General features: G+C 43.7%; 1 protein-coding gene across 1 annotated transcript in view; it reads right to left on the reverse strand.

Annotated features, from left to right (window-relative positions):
• Positions 1 to 22871, reverse strand: part of LOC122396021 (LIM/homeobox protein Lhx9) — a 441838-nt gene that overhangs the window by 418294 nt on the left and 673 nt on the right. The gene's annotated exons all lie outside the window — the stretch shown is intronic.

Genomic DNA, 22871 nt, shown 5'->3' on the forward strand with positions numbered 1-22871 from the left:
CCGTGAGAACACCGAGGCAGTCATTCAAATACGAACGCCCGCGCTTATGACTCGAGCCGCTAATTATATTTGCAATTAACCCCGGAGCGTGCGCCTCGGAGGGAGCAGGAGGAACAGGGATAGAAGGAACGAACGAAAGACGAGGAGAAAGAGATTTAACGAACGCGAGAGAGAGGGAGAGAAAGACCGAGAGTCGACCCACCCTCCCAGCTTAATGTCTCGCGCACGAATTCCAGTTTACGATTGCAAATGAGAGCCGACCCCCATTGTGTCTCGAATTAAGCAAGTATGGCGGGCAAGTAAGTAAGTAATTAGTCCCTCAAGCGTGCGTACGTTTATGTACGCACGTCTCGGAGTTAATTAGCCGGATTGTATTCCGGGCAGCGTTATGTATTACGATTGAATTATGGACATTGATTGCGAACGCTTACCGCTGTAAGCAGCAGCCACGCCGGAAACACGTTCCCTCCCTTCACGGCGCTCCGCGCTTTCCTTCGCGAAATTACAAGTTCCGACTAGCTCTGCTCCGTGAAACAATGACCAGCTAAACGACAAATAATGTCAAAGGAACGTCGCTGATAAACCACGATCGAAACACGGTTAATCAGAGACGACACTCGCCCCTAAAATCATTTTTCTTGGAACCAGGAACTTATTTTATGTTATTATTGACATTCTTCGCATGTACCATTATGTTGATTAACAAAAGTAACGGACGTAAACTTCATAACGCGGACGCGACGGAAAATTCAGACATACCGGTGGAATTTTACAACGCACGAAGGTTCCAAAGTAATTCATACGTTCGTAATTTCTACGGTCGCGCGAAGCCCTAGACGAGAAGGAAAATTATGTTTAAAAAGACACTCCATGCAAGCAGAACGCCATAAGGGTAGGCAAACATTGACAGAACGTAACCGCCTACGTGGGATACCTGGTGTCCCATTAGCATCTATCCGAAGAGAGGATGTATTTATCCGAGAAAATCTCGGACGCCGAACTTTCAAATTGCATTGCAGATCAAAGGATCGCTGTATGCTTTACCACTCCCTGTAAGTATAATATTGATTGTAAGAAAATATTTTAATCGTTCGGTTACCTTAGAGGGATTTAAAGTAATCGTGGAATATGATGTGCCTTCGGTTCTCGCGGATATTACACACCGCCGATATGTAAAGAATGATATAAGATTCCTTTGATTCGCTGTTACGCGGAAAATTCAAAGTTCGCTTCGTTTCTCTCGCGCCAGTTGGTTCTCGATGCTTTCAAACTCTCTGATAATACTTTGCTTGGAATAAAACAAAGACCGACCGAACCTCGCCCAACTTCCGTGTACGAAGAGCAAGGAAATGAAAGTAGACTCTAATATTTTACGGAAAGATGTTAATTAAAAAAATAGATTTGAATACGCGTGTTAACGAGAAGTCAATTCCAATTTTTACAGTTTTTAGGTTCGATGGACATGTGAGTGAGCAATACAAATTTTGATAAAGTGTCTACCGTGCGTCGAATATTCAGACGGGACGAAGCGGCCACTTAACCAAATTTCCAAAACGGTTCCGTCTTGAAATTAATTCACAATGTTGTCTCTTTTAGAGCGATTTAACGTGTATATTATACCCGTCTGGGCGCGTCTCTATATAATCATGCCGGTGGTTGGGCTAGGTCGAAAGTTTAAAAGTGTGGAAGGAAGGCAGCATATCGCTTAAAAAAATCTCTTTCCACAAAGAGACTCGCGCCAGCCAGTCACACGCGAAAGCACTCGACACGAATTTGTTCTATTTTACGATATTTGTCGGCGCTTAATATTTTCAGCAAACAGGTTAAGTGCCTCTAAGTGGTCGTGGCCGAGGAATGAAGAGGGTTACGAAGAACAAGAGAGACGACGACGGAGCCGCGAGCGCAAGAGGGAGATAGAGAGGAACACGCGGGAGATCGACAATGAACGAGGGAGAAAAAGACCATTTGCAAGTGTGTGTTTGTACGTGAGAGTGAAAGGTGGAGGTAGACACATTAGTCGGCCACCATTTACCTACGCTTTGTTCATTTCACAACGGCTGAACGCCTGCAACGAGTGGAGAAATGTCTATGTAGATATTGTTGTACACCAAGAAATAAACTCTTGTGCTAATTTTAATTAAATTTATTCGACACGGCCAAGAGAAGACAACCCCTTTGTTCTAGAGTCGGACAGTTGCCATCCAAATTATACGAATAAAATATATTTCACGATTATTATCTGTTCACCGTATACATTTCTGCCCGTCACTACCGTAGACCACGAAGACATTACTTACTCCAATTTTGTAAGTCGTATCAAGATTGTATCATCATCGAATTATTGTTTTCATTCGAGTACTGCATATCTTTGCTTTTAATGCAACTGTGCAATGGCTGAAAAATGGCCAGTAAAATATTCTTGTCCGTCATAAAATAACTGTACACCTGCAAACCGGCCCTCGGGACAAAATGTGTTTAACGTACCTGCTATACGTTATCTTAACTTTCTTACCGTACGAAGAGACCAAAAAAGGAGAAAAGAATTGCCGCGTCGAATCCTAAGGAAATTTTTAGCCGAATTTTTCAAACTATCGTCTAAATCGTGATGTCACGCAGAAATTGTGGAGTTCCTTTCGCGCAACAGCCACGACGACGACGACGCGAGGGTGTAAGCCGCTTATACTGCTATTGACATATAATATTCCCCCAAGAACATAGAGCTACATCCATTTGTGGCGAGATCCGGGTTGAGTTCGCCGTATGCACCGTATCTTCCATTTTGTGTACTTAAAATATATTCGTGGTCCCTTCCCTCTTGTAGATAACGTACGCGCCAAGACTCGCCGGGGCAAACATATTTTTATTATTCAAAAGCAAACACGACCCGGGGAAAAAAAAGGACCAAGACCGCACCGGGAAAATGTTTGCCCAAACTTAGAACAGTCACGGGTCGAGAGAAATTGTATAATGCAGTGCAACGTAGCCTTCAAGAATGATCTGTAGAAGAAGTAACGTAGACCCTTTCTTTCTCTTCGAAGAAACGTGAACCGGTTATAAAAGTTTTCTTAGTAATCAAAGTACAGTTTTTGATTCTCTCTGTTACCTTGTTTACAGGATCTTTGTTTCAAAAACTCGGATTTATCCGTTTAATTCGCTACTCGTCAATCTATTCTCGAAAATCGTAACTTGTTCATCGCTAAGTTATACAAGCCTGGATTTTTCAATTATAATTTTCTCTGGTAGTGTCCGTCAAGGAATATTTTAGTAATTCGCCAAGATACAATGCGAGAAAGTTCGAAGTACCGTGTGGTTGGAATATTAAAGTAACTTATGTCGACCGGAAGAACGATCAAGATCGGCGTGATTTAAACGGACTCGCGTTAGATTTGTGAGAGCGAAATATGACAAATATTACGCCCACCGATCTGAGTCGTACGACTGAGGGGGAGAAATATTAATCGCCGGCATAAAGTAAAACTTTGACATTTATTATAGAGAAGAACATGAGTTTCGCGTTTTATTCCGTGCTCGTTTCACCTTTTCTCGCGACATTATTCATACAAGAGGCGGCTTAACCGGCAGACATCGGGCGACCAAAGGACACTCAATTACCTTCTCTTCTACCGTCGTGAAAACGGCCCCGCGTGTATCGTTCGTGTCGATAACGCTGAATATGTTCCTCTGTTCACGTACAAGAAGATGGCGCGTTTAATCGAAGAACAGGAAAGAGATTTATATCCCGATGCTCGCAACCAAGGCGCGATATAAATCACGTAATCCTAGGATTTCACCGCGTTCAGCGATTCCGAAGTTCTTTCCAATTATTTCGCGTAAAATTAAACGCTCCGGCGGGCTCCTCGCGCTTTCGCGGGGTAATAAATCTATCTTAGCGATATTTAATAATGCCCCATTAACGACGCCTCAATCTGCCGCAAGTTTCCACGCTTTATTATTTAACACTAAACGTAGCAGCTCTTACTGCTTAATTAGCGAAAACTGCATCGCCGTATCGTATTTCTAGCTGTAATTTGTAGCTAGTACATTAATTAGCGTCTGTCGTAACTGCTTCGACCAATAGGCGTCCATTCGAAATGCGAACAAATTGCAGGCTTCGTTAACACGGCCATTTAATTAAGGAGAAATTTACTTTTACTGGCCGAATTAAGCAAGAAAAAGGCGCAGCTTTTCCTTTGAAAAATTTAAACGATCCTGCGACGTCGTTGATACTTGCGCCAATAAATTTCTGAATCGCCGTATTCATTAGACCACGCTAAAAAGTATTCAGCACTTCGTTACATTAATTTACTAAATTGTGTATAAGAGAAAAGCTTCTCTATACTTTCGTCGAATAATCGTAAGCGAGCAGTGTCGTTCGGCGACAATTAAGAAGTAGTTGGTATACGTCTCGCGGGCCACCCTGTATAATAAGCCAATTATCGCGATGGTTGGAGGTTTCCTCCGGAGCGTACGAAACTGCAGAGAAACTGAAAGGTCGGCGCGTTCGGGCGATAACTGAATAATGCGGTCGAGCAAAACCTGCTCGGCGAGAAGGGCCTATCGGTAGAGACGCATGTGCATTCGGCCTGCAACAATATCATACAAACGCGAGAAGACAGTTCGCAAAGCTCGGCAATATTTCCCAGTGGGAATCGACAGGTGTCCCTGGGTAGGTACCCCCCTAAGTACTGCTTACCGAGGAATTATGTCTGTCACGTCTGTCCGTTTGCCCGATTCATTTCACATCGTCCGTCCTCGTTCACCTTCCCACCCACGGTACCTTTCAATTGAAGTTGGCTTATGGCAGCCGAGCGTGTCAGAACGCAAATGCTTCTTCAATACATCCGTCTGCACCTTCGATTCCACGCGAAAGGGACCACCCTCGCCAGAAGAGATCGATTCCAAGACGACGGTAAAGTAAGTTTTTGAGCGATGCCGGAGTTAGACAGCAATCTTTTCAACGGGGTCAACGGCGACGAGGTAACGGTACCGTTTTTCAACGCGACGGGGATGTTTCCCTTTTTCGTCCCTTTGAGAGATAAACGAGGTAAACACGATCGCGTTTGCGACAAACGTACCGTGGCGCGGCGAGGGTCTAACGAAACTGAATACCGACCACGGTAGAAAAATGCAGATAGCACTCTTGAGCTGTTGCGTAAATATACCACGTCCCGTTCTGGTACGCGAAAATATGGTCGAAGGTATTAACGATGTCGAAGAATATTTGGAATATTTCTCTTCGATAGAAAATCATCGCGATCTACGAACGTGTTACCGTTACTTGAAGCGAGTATCGAACGCTGAGTTTTTAATTCGCGAAAGAGAATTTGTAATTTGCTGTAGCGTTTATTTTGTTCCTAAACTTGAATGCAAAGTAGTGGCAATTAACGGAAAGGTAAGTACTGCTGAACACAAGAAGAATATCCAGCTTGCCACTAAATAATTCATGCGGAGCTAAAAATTCCGCGAACGGAGCGAGCAGCGAGGAAGTTTATGTTCTGTTGTTAAATCACGCTAAACTGAATAAAATATTCCTTCGAAATTTAAGAAGACGTTACGTCGGCTCGCGTGCTGATTATCCGTAGGCTGAACGATCGATGTTTAAATTTAAAAATATTTCTAATCGATTTGAACGGTCGAACGCACTCGGACGGTTGACGGTTTGATCGCGCTGCAGGATACCGATTACGGAGCACGTAATAAAATAAAATGGCCCGCGCGAAATATAGCGGAACAGAGTGCAGCGGCGCAAATGCAAAAACGTTTCGAAAACGGTCGCGAAACCACGATACATACAAATCGATCGTCTTCCTTCCGGGCAGGGGGATTGGTTTCATGACCTTTCGCACCGGTAAAATCGGCCGGCACCCGACACCCGGCATATTTCCTGATTTCCAGTTCATTTGCCGTCACAAAGCGCGGAACCGGCCACGGATAATGCATACGCGGGCACGCAAAATGCAAACGCGATCGTTGTCGCGATCGTCGCGCTACCGATCGCCACGAACGGCGGGAAACTACACCAAGTAACGTCGAAATATGTTTTTTATTGAATTTTAAGCATCCATGAAATATCCGGCGATCGCATTTTCGACCCAGCGGGTATGCGCGATTCGATATAAAAGAATCAGCGAAAACAAACGGAAACCCACTGAAAATAATAACAAAATTCTGTCTTTGTGCGACAGTACCTATGCGCGACGGATGCGATTAAAAAATACCGTATTGCTCGCTGCGAACTCTATGAAACGTATAGCGTCGGAACGATACTTTTCCGCAATTTTTGTTCAATAAACTGGACCGGAAAATTCGATCGAAACGTATATTAAAACTAAATCGGAATTGTCAACTATGCGTTCGCCCGTCTGCGAGTGTTTAGCACTGCACGGCGATATTTGACGAGGAGAAGAATTAAAATATTAAAGTGCAATAATGGTTTCTGACCGTGATTCGCTCGAATAATAAACCGTCTGCGATCGATATAATTTCGAGATTAAATATTGACCGCGAGGTTCTTTAATTGCAAAGAGAAGGAACAAATAAACCCGTCGTGTTCTAAAACTTGATACCAATATCGCTGTAAAGAAAGTCTACTACCTCTGTAACAAAATCCATCAAAGTGAACGTAGAAATGGTAACAGAGGAGAATGGTTATTCATTTTTATGAAGTCTGGTCCGGCGAAAAATTCCCAATAACGTCGACGCACTGCGTTACCGTGGACCGAAACAATAAACAAGTCGATATTACCGATCATTATTGTTTAGTCCGACTCGAACAAACCGTAGAGTGACGATTTATTCCTCTTTGTTTCGGTTCTCCATTTTTTCCCCTCTTCATCCTCTACCTACCGCGGAGGGCTGAAATCAACACGACACGATCAAAGGCCTCGCTAGCCTTCGTGTACAGGCCAATAATTGAAAAACTGATCACCGAGGGGCAAAATCTGATGCGTGAAACTCTGTTGCGTGTACGCGTACATGTTTTTTTTTTACGCGTCATAGAAAAATTTCGGCTGTTAAGAGATTTGGAAAAGACCCTGCGCACGCGACAGGTGACGTTTTTAAAACGGATTGCCTTTACTGTTCACGTTCGGTTGAAATATTTCGTTGCCCAATAATGGAATTTCATCTGTCAGTTAATCAAGTGATTCGTTCCATTCGGGAGATTTTTAGACGAAACGAAAGAAGAGACCGAGGTACGTTCATTCGACAACCGACAACTATGGTCTCCTATCGTATTCTAAATGTAAACTATTCACATAATCATTGGCACAGGAAGCCAAGATCTGTATTAACTTTTATGAACAGAACTATGGCGAGGCGACTCGTTGGAAAAAGGATCGAAGCGGTAAAGGATTGCGGAAAAAGGGCGAGGCGAACTGATCCGTTTAATTTGCATCGAATCGGAGCCGTTGTATCACTGCAAGGTGGATAAGAAGGGATTTGGGAAGGTCCCCATTAATTCTCATCTTCGGACCCTACCGATCGCGGCACCCACCCTCGTTCTTTTCCGACGCGGCAGCAGTTTAGTCGTCACTTAGTTAGTTACTCGCTTACTTACGTTCCTTAGACCACTTACTTTAATCGGGCGCTCGTTCTGCGCCGCTTCAACCCGATTTCCACTTGTTTTTACGCCTTATCCCTTAAGGCTAATTCATTAATTAATTCCGTTAGTCCCCGTACCGCCGCTTCTTCGTGTTCTACGCCCGCCCGCCTCCTCCGTGAAACTCCCGCGAACCTCTTCGAGCACGGCTGGGTGCTCACTAATTAAAGTAATTACTAAATAAATTGCAATTACACTAATGGATCGGGTACGACGACGGATACAGTCATCAGGAACTGTCGTCGAACTTTTCCGGGGTTATGTTGCCGATTTACGCAATTCCCGCCCCTCCCCGATAAGTATTGGTATTCAAATGCGACGATTGTTCAGTTTTATCGACCAACACGAGCCCTTTATGTCGATGCATATTGTTTGGTGAACATCCGACTTTTAATTACGTCGATAAAACTATGAACTCGACGGTTTAAATAAACCTCGCAATAAAATGTAATCACCGAAGGAAACTGATAAATAAAATAACGAGAACTTCAAAGGGATGGTCGCCTCGGAATTTTAAATACAGAAGCTTTCCTTTATTTCAAATGAATTTTGTATTTAACGTATCAATCTGCATTTCAGCGACTGTACGAAAGCTTAGACTACGCATAACTATGCTGCAAACACGATCGAGCGGAAATTACGAACCTATTTAAAGGCTAGACTAACTTCGTTTCCGAAAATTTATACCGTCTGGCTTTTAACCGGGCGTAAAAAATGAACTCAAATACGGATTTAATTAGCAGAATAAAATTGGTGGACGTGATTGACTGAAAGGTTCCCGGAAAAGACATTAGACATTTCATTTTGATTGCCCTGAGTGACGTCAATTATGCAAATTATGGGCGTACAGAGCTCGCAAAGAATCGAAGGGAAAAACTAAAATACATTTGTGGCTTTTTTTCGAACGAAATGTTTGTTGAATAATCGCGTTATCCGTGGCTCTGATTACCAACCGGCGTGAACTCGTTTGACCTCTTTCATCGTTAAATTGTCAAGTGAAAATATTTGTATTTATTGTGTTGTAAATTAAACGCAAAGTTGATAAAAACTGAAAGATGCCCGAAAAACACGTAATTCGTTCGCTGATACAATTAACCCTTGTTACTGACGTCCACGAGTAGAAGTCGCCCCCTCGTTCGAGTTATTAAACGAGGATGCACGGAAGGGTGGGTTCCCGTCGAACGGTCAGTACCGACGTTTCGACATTTCCAACTACCCCGAAGGGAAGCTCCATAAAACTTTCACGTCTCTCGATTTGGACCAATTCGAAAGATCCCCGAGTTCCCTCAGCCTCGTGTCGATTCAACCCTGTTTAACCCCGCGTATGTTTAATCGAAGAAGGAACCTCGTCCTTTTTCACCGCTAAAATAAGCATGGCTATCAAATTCCGGCGTAAGAGCAAATTTGAAAGTGAATTCCGAGCTAATTTCGCAGAAAACCGGGACGCTCGATTCGTCTTCCTAGGTGGATGGTCACCGCGCACTTGTAATTCTAGATCAATCAGTCGTATTAACCCCAATGGGACGGAAAAGAAGGGTAAACGAACCGGGCGAATGCTTGTCAAAGTCCATCCATCCTTTTTTAGTATTTAAGAGTCTCGAACAAGGAATGCAAGTTTATTAAATTATCTTACTCTTGTTAAATGAATCCTAATTGCAGATTAATCAATTGAATTTAAATTTCCGTAAAAACAGTCTTTCCATTTTTATATTCCTTGGTTAAGTCTACATTTTTATGATCCCGTGGGATATTCGGGAACGAAAATTTATGATACACGGTTCGTAATATTAAAATTTATTATTAAAATTCGGCGGAAAAGAAATTATCTGGCTGCGGAGCATCGTTTCGAGAATTACAAATTACTGTCGCGCGTTGAAGGATGGTTTACTTCCTCGTCCACATAGATTTTGAGTAAAATCGAACACGGGCCACGCGACGTTTCTAAATTCAACACGGTTTTTCTGCGCGCGACGTGTCTGCAGGTTTTTTTTCGGGGAAAACAAGGAGCGCAACGGGAAAATTTTCGGTGTTACAGCAACGGTAGTTGTAGCATCGTGTATGGCATTAGTTCGGAGGCATGTTATCATACCTGGGTGATTTTTCTCCATTAGTGGTGTTATTCTCGTGCGTGCATTCTGTTAGTCAGACTACACGGGTCGCACGGTACTGATTTGTAGCCAGCGCGCAAATAAAAAGTACAAGTCCGCGCCTTATTTCATCTACCGAGTTTCGAAATGCCGCGTTACCGTGATAAAGCTCGTAAAATACGTTTTTCAATGAACAGGAAACAAAAAGTGAAAAGAATCGAGCGTTCGGAGAATATTTCGCGCCGGGATTCTCAGCCCCTGACCAACCATTGTTTGGAATAACACGAATCGAAGCACTAATTAAACTGGGAAGGAAGGAGATGTTAAATTAAGTAATAACGATTCTACAACGATTTTTGCAGGCCATTTCCCGTGTATTCGTAATGAATTTAGCCTACTAAAATATTTTACTTTCAAAATGAGAGTGGAGAGTAAGCGTCGCGAGTGTAGGAATGTTTTCTACTGTTTATTAAAATGAAAAACAGGTTGTTAAGGTTGATTATTCAGCGAAGAAGATACGTAAGCGTAACATTAATTGTAATTTCACCAAAAATTCCAATCAACCTTATACCGTTGGACTTATTACTCGGTGTAATATCGCTGTACGTAAGCAGGTGCCATTCGAACGTTAATTAAGAGCATGGATAAAGGAGAATGTAGTCTAGCGACATTCATAGTGCTGGCTGTACCCCGACGGGCAAGTACGTTCGCAAATTAACATAAACTTCCATACGGTAGTTCCGTCAAATTGTACCATTTAATTAAGGTCCCGGATACACATAAATTTTATACCTGGGAAGGTTGAAGCGCAAAAACGAAATACGGAAGTGCAGTTAATTAATTATTCCCTTATTACGACAGGGCACGCAAGAGGGGGTGGGACGAGGGAGCAAGGGGTTCCCGGAAAAGTAGAATGAGGGCTAGAAAAGCCGGGTGCAGTCGTCTCGTTTCTGACTAGCTAGCGAAAATTTCGCTAAAGTGCTGCTCATGTGGAAATGACATAATTCGCGTGCGGCAAGGGCAATTGGCAGTAATTAAAGTGGGGAAGAGGGTGGGCGGGGGCCACCCTGAGGGTACAGAGGGCATGAATGAAATTAAGGCGGGTAGCGAAGATGGCCGTTTACACGGGTCCGCGTCTGGTCGACTCTCTGTGCCGCGACAATAAAACGAATTTGCATACTGGACAACCCGTCCCCGGACGGATGTCCTCTCGCTTCCTCTGCGCGTCGGAACGAAAGAGAGGATTTTCCACGGATAGATGGCGACCGGTCGAAATCATCGGCGGAAAACGTGGAAAGAAAATTGGCAAGGGACGAGTTAAAACCGACCGTCGGGGCTCGGCTCGACGAATCAAGAATGTACATTAATTAATTTTACAGAGAAAATTCTCGGAAAATTTATAAAATCGGGTAATAAGGGTGACGTTGAAATACGACCGATTAAATGGGATTTCCCAATGTAGACTGTCCGGCGTAAAATACAGACAGCGGAAAATTAATTTTCTCGTCCCTGTGCTCCCGTCTTTTTCGCGCTCCCTCGTCCGCCGACGATGGACGCGTCGATTTTCGTTCCGCTTGTTTCGTCGACCGGTCGACGGTACGATAACGCATTCGTTATCGTTTGTCCGTAAACTTCTCGGTAACCTATGTCGTTTGAGCAGTACGCCACGTTGATTAATATTTTTTGCAAAAGCTTTATCGCCGCGCTTCATTAAAACGCCTCGTGTCGGACGTGCGAGGATAAAACGACACATCACCCTTTAATAACGTCGCGCAGGATAAACGTACTGGTAATCGACGATGACCCACTGATCGACACTTCCCACACTTTTGATTAAATTTAACCCTTTTCCTCACTCGCCTTTGACGCGACACGATACGTGATTAAAACAAGCAAAGAGCAACAGCTTTATTGCTATAGTTACCTAGTAGAACTTTTACTAACTAGTAGAACAATAGTAGAACTTTTTATATTTATAATATATCAAAGATTGCTACATGCGTCACTAATTAAGTAAGAAAGTAGCTGTATCAAAAAACATAAGTAGAACGAGTTGCTAAACTCTACAAGGTTCCACGTACTACACTAATTGGCAAAAAAAGAAACAGGTAAAACTTCAGTTGGTCGCAAGATGGGTTCTGCAACAATGTTGAGCCCTGACAAAGGGATAAATTTGCAAAAGTGAATGCTGCATTTTGCATCGCCTGATTTCCCAGTTGTAAAATCTCGGCTCTCAAATACTGTTGCTGCGTTGTTAAAAAATTAAATGAGGAAACAAATATTCTGTTTGAAGAGTAAATGTTGAAATCATAAAATCACAAACAATTTTTTTCTGTGCTTTCTAGGTGAGTGTATGTCATGAGGCGATCAGTAACTTTTTACGTTTGACCAAAAACGTCCTTACAATTGCGATAAAAACTCTTGGACGATGCTCGATTTTAGCGATTTCGTTGCATCCGGTTGCTTACGACGATCGCGACCTAGCCTCGCGGCAGGAATATCGCAGCAAAAGATTCGTTTCCACTCGAGCGCGTTCGGAATTACAATCGTTACCCCGCCGTTTGGGTCGAAATCAACCAATTAAAACTTAGGAGAACCCGGCATTAATTACCGGGCCGGGGGAAGCCGTAATCACCGTGTATAATGAGGTAAGAGGTGGGACGGAGAAATCTGGTCGATGCTGAATCGAACGCGATGCGAAAACAGGGCCGTTGATGTAACGTAGGTCAGGAGTGCATCGGTGTTTGATTGAGACGTCGCTCAACCGTGTATGTTGACTGATAGCTCCATTAACACGCTGACGCACTATCTGTGTTTGCCGGCGTGCCTAGGAATCTCTGATGTACGCGAACCTACGCTCCCCTATTCGCCTTCCACAACGCCCATCCACACTCGTCCGCACTCGTTCACGGTCTACCGTGCGGCCAATTGCGAGCACTGCTTACACGTAATAACGCGGAAGAAGTCGAAATTGTAATCGACCGGTAAATAAACGTGGCCATGTGCATGCATTTTAATGGGAAATTAAATGTATACCGGTGTACCGGCGACTCCCTCCCCTCCAGCGTGTACAATTTATCGGTTCGCGTGATTTTATTCGCCCGGTGAAAATTGACGACGCGCGAATTAAAGAGGTTTCATCGTGGATAAACGTACAGAAATAGCGATTGTGCTCCGGGAATCCCGTCTCGAGAACACTACAGACTTTTTAACGGACTGCTCCAGTTTCTACGGTCGGTCTGCGACAATCTTTGCCGAGAGGCGAGAACAAAAATGAAAATATTAGCTTTGGAAATACGCGAGTATTCGCGAACTAATGTTAATTAATTAATACGCGTAGAGAGTAATGAATATCCTGTTGGATCGGTTCCTATTTGCGATTGAATACTCTGCGGGCAAGTATCAAGTAGATTAGACCGGTTATAGTCAGACGAATGGGATAGAGTTTGTATGTGCATGGTTGATGTTTATTATTCGCTGTAATAATATAATTTCGTGCTTGCGCTCGTGTACCTAATTAATGTGTTTATTTATCTTAAGCAAATAAATCTTCATTAAATAATCAGAGCACGAAGTCAGTTGAAATGTAATTAAAATTTTAATTTATCGCAATTATCCACCAAACAAATTCCTGCCAATTTTGTTTATAATTATTCGTAACAAGTGCCTTTCGAAGAGACGACTCGAAGAAATGGGAAATGTTCGTGGAACCGTGGAAACATCCATCGCTCCGAAGTAAACAGATCGCAATCTGAGCAGTGGTTTACGTTGCGTGCATTCGGTCGGGAAAAAGTTTCCATTGCGCGATGGAAACTTTTAATTTGCGCGGTTATAAGCGTCGGATACGAAGGTTCTGAAAAGATAGCCCGTGGGCAGGCAGCAACGTGTGTTTGGCAGTTTTAATCGAGCAGCTGCGCTGTTCCGATACGAGCGGGTAGAACAAGTCGACGCGTTCTTAACAAAGTTAACCCGACGAATGCGTTCTAACGCGATCCGCCGACGAATTAATTTGCCCGAATCATCGGGCGTCGCAAATTTTAACGTTCGATCGGACGCGACGTGACGCGGGAAACAATTCCCCCGTATCAGATCGACGAAGGGAAGAAAAAAAGAAAAAAAGCGTCGGTTCGTACGCGTACAAATTGCGGGCGTAATCGCGCGTGAAACGAACTTTTCATTACTCCTTCGCGTGCAGCGATCGGACTTAAAGATTGCGCGAATTACGGTAGGGCAACGAAAATATTCGGACAACGGGTCTGCGCGTTTCACGTCCGCCGTTTTGTAATTCAATTATTCATAAATAACGTAGGTGCAATTCCCTAAATTGAACCGTATTATATAATTCACGAGTACGTAGAATTCATTCAACAAATGCCCTACGTTAATCGGTTTCGCAGAAAAGAAACACTGTATAACAAATTTGGAAAAATTTTAACGCTCCGAAATTATTGAACGTGCCTTTAAAACTGAATAGAAATAACATCCGCGAACCGACTGGACGATTCGAACAAGCAAAATCACTATGTTGGGATTAAATTAATTATCAGAAATTTCATAATCGTGGAATGCGAGAGATTTATAATAACACTTGGCGGAAGCACATTTTATACTGGAAAATCCAAGCAAGGAATATAACCGTATAATTTATTCGCGTGTCTCGTAATTACTCGTGGCAGAAATATTCATACACACGAATCTACAGAGAAACAAACAAAGAGTCTGCTAATAAATTCCACTGCTATTGAAAACACGGATATTAATAACGTAGTTCGGAAATGAAACATTTGTTTCGCGGACGTCGCCATATTTTGATCGTTGTTGTACGTATGTCGCGATAATATTGTCCTCCCCTACGGGACCCGAATAATTCTCGTGGCATCTTTTAAATCCACCCGCTCGTTTTACGACGTTTCTATTATTTACTTCTTAGCTGCCAAGTTATGTTCCTCTTAAACATTCAGCCCAACGTCGCTCGCGAAATTTCCGTGCTCGTTTCTTTGCTCGTAACTTCCGGAAAAAAGAAAAACTACGGAGTCGCGACGAGATGATTGCGTAGCACGTGTCGGAATCAAAAAACGATTATCGGACTAAATTAACTTTAACAGGATCTTTCAAGACTCGAGCAAAATTTTCTGTAATAGTACTATCTTTTAGGATACTTCTAACGTAATGTATGGATTCAAAAGAGCATTGAGGTTTCAGTAAACTAGAAAATTGCAATATTACAAAAAAAGCATAGTATCTGATTATCGATGCAAGGGTTAAGGAGCGTCTCTAGTCAAGATGCGTTTCGTCGACCGAATCTCGCGACGAAGGGTTCCCAATCGGGGCAGAACAATGGAAACGCGAGATTTGAAAGCGGTATCGGTCACTGGCAAAGACGAATGAGCTCGATTTGAATAAAAAGAAAGAGGCAAAGTAACGGAAAAAGCGGTGAAAACACTCAGCGCATCGATCGGTTCAATTAAATTATTCGCACCCACCCTGTGTTACCTCTCTCGCCTCCCGGCCGTCACCCAGCGTCACCCAAACTCCCACGTAGCCACCCACTCACCCCCTCAACCTGCCCCCCACCCCATTCCATCGCCGGTCGGGGTAACAAACCGAGGCAATTAACAATCAATCACAGGTGTCTCTCGCGTCATTGAAATGACGTCAAACATTGTATTTGTGTAATTGTCCATTTATTCCAGTCTCTCGGCTGTCACCTGACAAATTGCGAGCCCCCCCAGTTACCCTTCCGCCCGATGGCGGAGCTCCCTCTACGCCATGCTGGCACGACACGAAGCGAGCGAACGAACGCTAGCGGCCACGAAGCTGGGCCTCCGTGCATTTTCCTGTCAATCGCGAACGAGTCGTCGCCGGTTATATTAATTAGCGGCGGCCCTCCGGGAATCGTTATCTACTGGATAATTGCGATTGTCGGCTGCGATCGACGTAACAGGCTGCCCCCGTCAAGAGCCTTCGATAGCGACAGCTTCTACGCGAATCGTTTCGCTTTTAAAACTGATAGGCACGACGTTTTATGATGATTACGACAACACCTGGAATTCCTGTTCCCCGAGCACGCAACGAGCTCCGCAACAAACTAGTAATCTCGCCCTCCTAATTGCCTACCGATCATACACCAACAATCTTGCTCCATTCCAGAGAAGAATTTCTTTAAATAATTTATCTCCATCCCGCGAACGTGATAACGTCAGGAAAGCGTTCTGTTATTTGAAAATTTCCTTAACCAAACAGTCTTGTCTCCCTATTAGCGCGGATAACGACGGTTCTACCGTAGAAGTTTCTCCCTGTACGTACTTAGGTAGAAAGCTCCCACGAAACTCGCGTTATCGGTGTTTACAACATGCAACAGTGTCGTAACTACACGCATCGGCAGAAAACCACTTAACGTTCATAAATAAAGCGTAGCTAGTCCCGATGTAACGCGATGCGATAAATCTAAGCGCGGAGGGCGTGCAAGGGCGCCGGAATAAATTCAGATTTGCCTAAGGCTCCGTGGGATACCGAATCCGGGAACGCGGAGACGAATCGCGTGTAACCGACACGACGAGCGATATCATCGATGTAATTGTGTGGAAATAAAAAGTGTTCCTTATCGTTTACATCCGCTACGTGGGTCGAAGTTCTGTCGCGGGGCCGAAGGTGGAAAGGGTCGAGAGGAGCCGTTCGTAGGTTCCCGATGAGGCAGAACGAAGGTGGAGAAAAGGGGGCGCCAGGGATTTATGTCTCGAGTAATATTACTCTTAACCGTAGCTTATTATGGAAATTTCCTTAAATTGTCGGTTGCCTCTGCGGAGAACAATGCAAACAGAAAATGGATAATTATTGGACTGTAAATTGCGGCGGGCATTCGGTAAGTTATGTTAATACCGATCGTAAAGTAAATTTCAGCCCGGTGAAACTGTAGCGTACGTGTACTTTGGAACTACTAAAGTACTCGCTGCAAGTACTAAAACGTTCGCCGCGTCGCATTTTTTTTAAACGTGTACCGGACCTATTCGACAACATTGAGTTATTTTCGCTTTTTTGCCAACTCCTCGAACCCCGTTGAAAGTAGTTTCGTGCTAAATTGTTGTTATTATGTATCTGGCGTAGTACATTAAAAGTATTTTGAAAGTAAGTATTTCTCGATAACTAAACTTTAGTTAAAGAGCTCTCGAGTACTTTCATGCGTCACTGTACGGCGAAATGTATGGCCGTCGATGTATAATATTATAGAAGAGAGGGATCGCTTTACAATTCCGTTATACGGCTAATAGTAGAAGCATTCAATTTCATCTCTCGCCTCATTCGGTGGGCACATTTGAAGAGGAGCCAATATAACGCGTTCCAGAAAGATACACATTTCAAACTGTCCTCTATCTTCGATCGCGTTAAAACGTTTGCGTTAATACATTATGGAAACAAAAGTTAGATCTCTTGAACCAAGTAAAAGTTACAAAAGTCTCTTCGACCGATCGACGGGACTCCCTACATCCATTTGCGACGACCAAATCCAACGCGAAAGTTGCCGAGTTGTTCTATAAAGTGAATTTCGTTTCATCGGGTAATCCAACCACACTCTCAGACACGCCGCGAGCAAGAAATAACGAAAATTTGTTCCGTGTCTATTATTTCGGTTTTGATTTTAAAGTTAACAGTGATTCAAAGTTCCAATTTTTCCTAAGGATCTGTACAACAATGTTTTATTAAAATCGCAAGAGCCAATTTATCCAATATTTAATCAGTTTCTGAACGTATATGAGAATTCTGCGATATATTGTTCAGTAGATGAAAAGGATGAATGATGTTCGCGCTTATTGATTCATTCGAACGTAGACATAAATTCCAGAACTAAACAAAGAAAGGATCTACGCGCAAAAATATCGTTTTCATATCACAGCTATATCTATTACCCCGCAACCTGTGATTCGCGCAACCTATTTCGCTCTGATAGACGCTTGGGACCTTTCATAAATCAATACCGCTTTATCCCTCAAAATCTCTGTTTTCGGTTAACCTGGGATCACCAGTATACATATTCAATAATATTGACTGCGCAACTGGACCGGAACAAGAGCGGAGAAAAATCTATCTTGAGAGTTAACAGTTTTTGTCAAATTTAATAATGTAAAATACTGTTATTTCCAAATCAAAACATGTCGTAAAAGTCATACAAACTAAATAACAAGTTTTAGGATCGTTTTAAACTTAGAATTTCTGTAATAACTCTCTACAACGATGTGCAAACGATCTCGTAACGAGGTAATAAAGATCTCACGCAGTAATAATGATTTTTTGTGGAAATGTATAGTTTGTTTCATTTCCTCGTTTCGTGTCTTAAACGTAAAATTAAAACCGCGGTCTGAGATTCCGTTCCCATGGGAATTCTAAAGGCCAGACTGTTTGAAAAATATTCTTGAGCCACCGTCATTGATCGTTCAAACATAAATGAAAAGGGACTCGTCACCATAAACGCGAAACACTCAAGGTCTACTCGTTTCTTTTTCTGGCGTTTCTTTTTGCGATTAAATGAGCCGTCCCCGCTAGAGACCACGACACTCAGTGGATGTTAAACTCGAGCTTTAGACATGCAAATCAGGGCTGCGAGAGGTGTGTGTAACTAACCCCTTCCTCCCATCTTCTTCATTCTTCCTTTCTCGTCGGCTAAAGAGTGTCTTCGCGACGTATTTATAACCCCTTCCTTCCTTCCCTCCCTCGAGCCGCGCTTTCTCCGCGCGTTCTGATGAATGCTCACCTTCGCTTTAAGTTTATTAAACTAACTTGCTAAAATTATGAATAATTCCGAGCTATTGTGTCATTCCGCGATGGTGCTGTACCTTCCGTTTCGGCTTCGCGACGAGCCGTGGTAAACGAACCGTCCCGTTCCATCCCTTCGCGGCCCGACATAATAGTCCAACTATGAAGAAAATGAAGACGTCACCGAGGACTCGAGTTTCATTACGGGATATTCAATACTTCGGTAATCGTTAAGTCATCGTGACGCGCGTGCAGGGGCAAACGAACTATTCTGCACCGGTCGGGCGGCAAAATATTCCAGCACATTAGGCGCCCCGTGAAAGGATCAAAGTCCACCGAGTTCAAGATTAATTCCCTGGCCCTTGCGAACGACGCGTATATGTCTCCCAGCGACCGTACCAACTTCCACGTGCCCGATAATTCTCCGTCATCGATTATTCACCGACTCTACGCGAATCTATAATAGCCGAGCATTGGTCAAGAACCACGCGGGCCAAAAGCAATAGAAATGGCCCGAGCGTAACGACCACGCGAGCTCATGGTCGATCTCACGTCGTCGTTAAGGAGGCCGCTGTCGTTTGAGCTGCAGGTCCAACGTAATAGAGTTATAGTACGGGTAACGGACTTCATGAATCAGCCATAAGAAGACCAATGTAAAAGTTCCAGCTGGAACGGCAAGTACGGCATCGAGATTCATGGTTGATTTATGCGTTCCGAGTACAGAAGTACGCTTTTACATCGTGCACCGTTGATTGATAATTCGGAAGGCGGAAGGAGAAGATATTTAACGCTAAGACGACATCGACGATCGAAAGAAGATGTGGAAAGATAACGTCCGGAGCATTGTTCTTTCGGTAGCCTTGTACCGAAACATAATCAAGAGTGTTGCTCGCGCGTATTTAACCGGGGAAACTGGTGTGCACGGATTAGGCCGAGCATGTAGGACCGTCTAAATACGCCGTGTTGCCCGTGCGTACTGAACTGCACAAACTGGTTTGCACGGGCTGCCTCCCCTGTAGCCTTAACTCCGCAAACCAGTTTACGCAGTTATTCCTCGAGGAATAATTGAGCGTGTAGGCCTCTCGGTTTACACCAAATGAGATAAGGAAATAAATTAGAAAACGGAATGCCCCTCGTTCCGCCTAGCGTTTCGCTAAATTTCGCGTAAGGACGTTATCTTTCCTCGCGAGAGTAATTTCTCTTCGGCGCTCCGTCCGAGACTCCATTACGTAATCGATGCCAATTAACTCGAACGTTTTCTCCTTTTATTTACGATTATCGGAACGGCCGGACGACAGCCTCGGTTATTAATTTGTTTATGAACTCGACCCCAAGTTTATTTTCGAGACGCGAACGCGCCGCTAAGCCGGAACGAGTGTCGCCTGCAAAGCAATGTTATTTTACGGATAGGCAAACATAGCGTTTTGCGCGCGTCTTCCACGCGCTTGATACAAAGCCGAACCTTAATCCGGCCGTCCCGAATCCTACGATACTCTCAGGAAGCGCAGAGTATGGCGAACGATGTAAATTTTGGAATAGCGAGGAACGGTTTGCGCTACGCGCGACGGGGGTACCCCGAATGCTTGCAGGAAATCTGTAGAGGCCATGACACACCATCGTGTTTGTCTTGCGTTTTAGGTGACTCGATTCCTCTGCTTACGTTTCCGCCAGGCCGAGACCTCGCGGCTTAGGAATTTGATTTCCCGCATAAATATTAATGCTTCGTGATCACCCGACCTCCGCGAACAGGAAGTCCTGGCGTGACGAAAGCATTGGTAAAATTTTAAGAATTCCGATTCTATCTACCACGAATCGACGTTTGCGTTAAGGAGCCACACCGTCGAAGAAGATCGAAGAAAGATTTTAATACGATAACCACAAAATCTAAAGTCCAATCTCAATTGTAAGGGGTGAAATTTAAGGAACTTCGGTCTTGATGACTGCTATTTAAAAATTCCACGATTTAAAGATACGTTCCTTTTTTATTTGTGTGCTCAATATATTAAAGGGTGAACAAAATCGACGGACACCTCGACGGTAACCCCTCGTGATTACAGTGTAAGTTACGACAGCAAATCCGGTAGTCGGGGATGAGTTATGCAGACTGGCTGATTCTGACGAGGGAGAAAGGACACCTGAACTCGACATAATCGTTTACAACCGAACATGGATCTGACAACCATAAGTGAAAAGGAAAGCAGAGAAATATAATTAGCGTGCTGTACAGCATAATAAGCTTCCGTAACCCAAACGTAGCTTCTGATCCTACGCAACGCAAATAATCGGTGTAAAATTAATGAAATTGAAATCGTTTTAAAAAATTGAAAAATAGAGGCATGCGTGTTTTGTTTCGTGGAAAATTAATATCTGGAGTGTGGCATCTTGACTGGTCAAAGGCCAGGGAAGTCAGTCGTAGTCTAGACGCGGACGAACGACATTGAAACGGAGCCGGTCGATAACGCGATGCAGCACCTCGAGCCGTGACGAGGCTGCGACATCGGGATTGTGATTAGGGGCCGGTCGGCAAACAATGCCTAATTACATAATTATTGTGCCGCGGGCCCGTAATTAAGACACATTACTCCTCCCGGCTGGTAATTCATTACGCTTAATGTCTTCCCTGCCTCCACCGTTTCATCGCGGATGACAGTCGCGACGGTTCCGCTAAATACCGTTACCGTGAAATATTACCGACCACGACCACGACCACGACCACGGCCGTGGCTACGACCACTACGAACTTCGAAGCTACGCCCCACCGTCGAGAATCATTGCTTTCTCTAACAAAGCAGATCCTCGCCAGACGATCGTCCCCGGGAATGCTGTTTGATCCTCGAAATGCCGTTCCCCGGACGTTTATTTTATTGGACGACGCGAATAATTGTACGATTAATTGACGTCGATTGTTCCGTGCATGTTATATTATACCCAATGAAAACGAGAATGGGACGTTCCTGCAAGGTAAACTTGTCTAAATCCTCGTACGAGGATCGTTTGAAAAATTTAAACGAAAGAATCGAGAGTAAGGTATATTCAAAGTATTTCGATCCACCATCTTTCACCCCATCTGATGCTGTTCAGAATATTCAAAGATGAAGACTAACAATTTTCATCGAAGAAAGTATTTGAAATCATATCGTTCTGTTCACTCTGAACTAATTTCATTAAGGACCGTTTCAACTAATCAAGAAATATATAAGATACATTGCAATATCGTCGTCGCCCGCTCCATTTACAGGCGTGAAAGAAACGCTGTTTGAAAGACATCGCGTCATGAATGACACGACGAAGTCGAATGTTTGCACGGCAAGGGTAACGCGTAGAATGTCCCCGCGACAATCTGCAAAAGATATTCCCGTTATTGCGTCCAACTCGAAGTCATAAAATCCCCAATGGACTCTCATTGAAAGTTTACATGCAGATTGGCGGATGCCCAACGCGCGCCGTTTCCTCGTAATCTCGATATGGCGCGAACTTCTCTGCCTCACGGTCCCAGGCGATTTCCAGTGGGTTAAAAAATTACCGTGAAACCGTACACCCCCTCCGGGTCTTTTCAAAACGCCTGCTCTTTACGAACCTCGCGCGCTTTGCTAACGACGACGGCGCATTTGTTGCCTCGTGCATTAAGTAATTACAGCATTATTGTGATTAATTGCCTCATCCGCGATCTGCATACGACGGACCGTGTTGCGCGGAGAATGCGTAGGAAGAGAAAGCGTAAGTCTCAACTGAACATTTAGAACAACAACGTTCGCGCCCGAGGAAAGAAAATTCCGCGGAAAAGAATCGTAATCGACACGCGTGGATTTTTATCCGATCAACGAGGCTCAACCATTATCGAATATTAAACCGAGGGAGAAAGAATCCGACGATGATCTGGATAACTCGATCGCTATACAGCGGGAAAGAGTTCAGATATGTCGGGGGAATAGTTTCTTTTCATTTTCTTTAAAATCTCAAATTAAATACCAATAGCCTGAGCAAAAATAGGCGTGAAAACAAGCGATGAACTTATTTAAAATTTGTTGACGATATTGCTAATATTGTTTGAATATTTTTTAAATCGATCGATTCTTTTTCTGCCCGCGCGTAAATTCAAATCGCACCGCTGTATGGCACTCGTTTGATCGCTCTACCGAAAACTAAATATCAACGGAACCATACACTTTCAGTCGTGTGACCACCGCGCTAATTACGTTCATGATTATTTACAATGGACACGAAATCAAAACCATATACAAATTAACCCTGAAATTGGCAGCGTGCACGAGTTACAAAAGCGATCATTCGCAAGACGGAAATGTCAAATTTTCAGGGATTAATATTCGTTCGACGAATAAACGTAAACAATTTTTGTGATAACGGGGAGAAAAATATAAAAACCCACCGAATCGACAGAACAGTATGTGTAGCCGATTGCAGGAACTACGGTTATC

This window comes from Colletes gigas, unplaced genomic scaffold, assembly GCF_013123115.1.
Source record: "Colletes gigas isolate AHSC1104 unplaced genomic scaffold, ASM1312311v1 Colletes_gigas_Sc00006, whole genome shotgun sequence".
Taxonomy (NCBI): domain Eukaryota; kingdom Metazoa; phylum Arthropoda; class Insecta; order Hymenoptera; family Colletidae; genus Colletes; species Colletes gigas.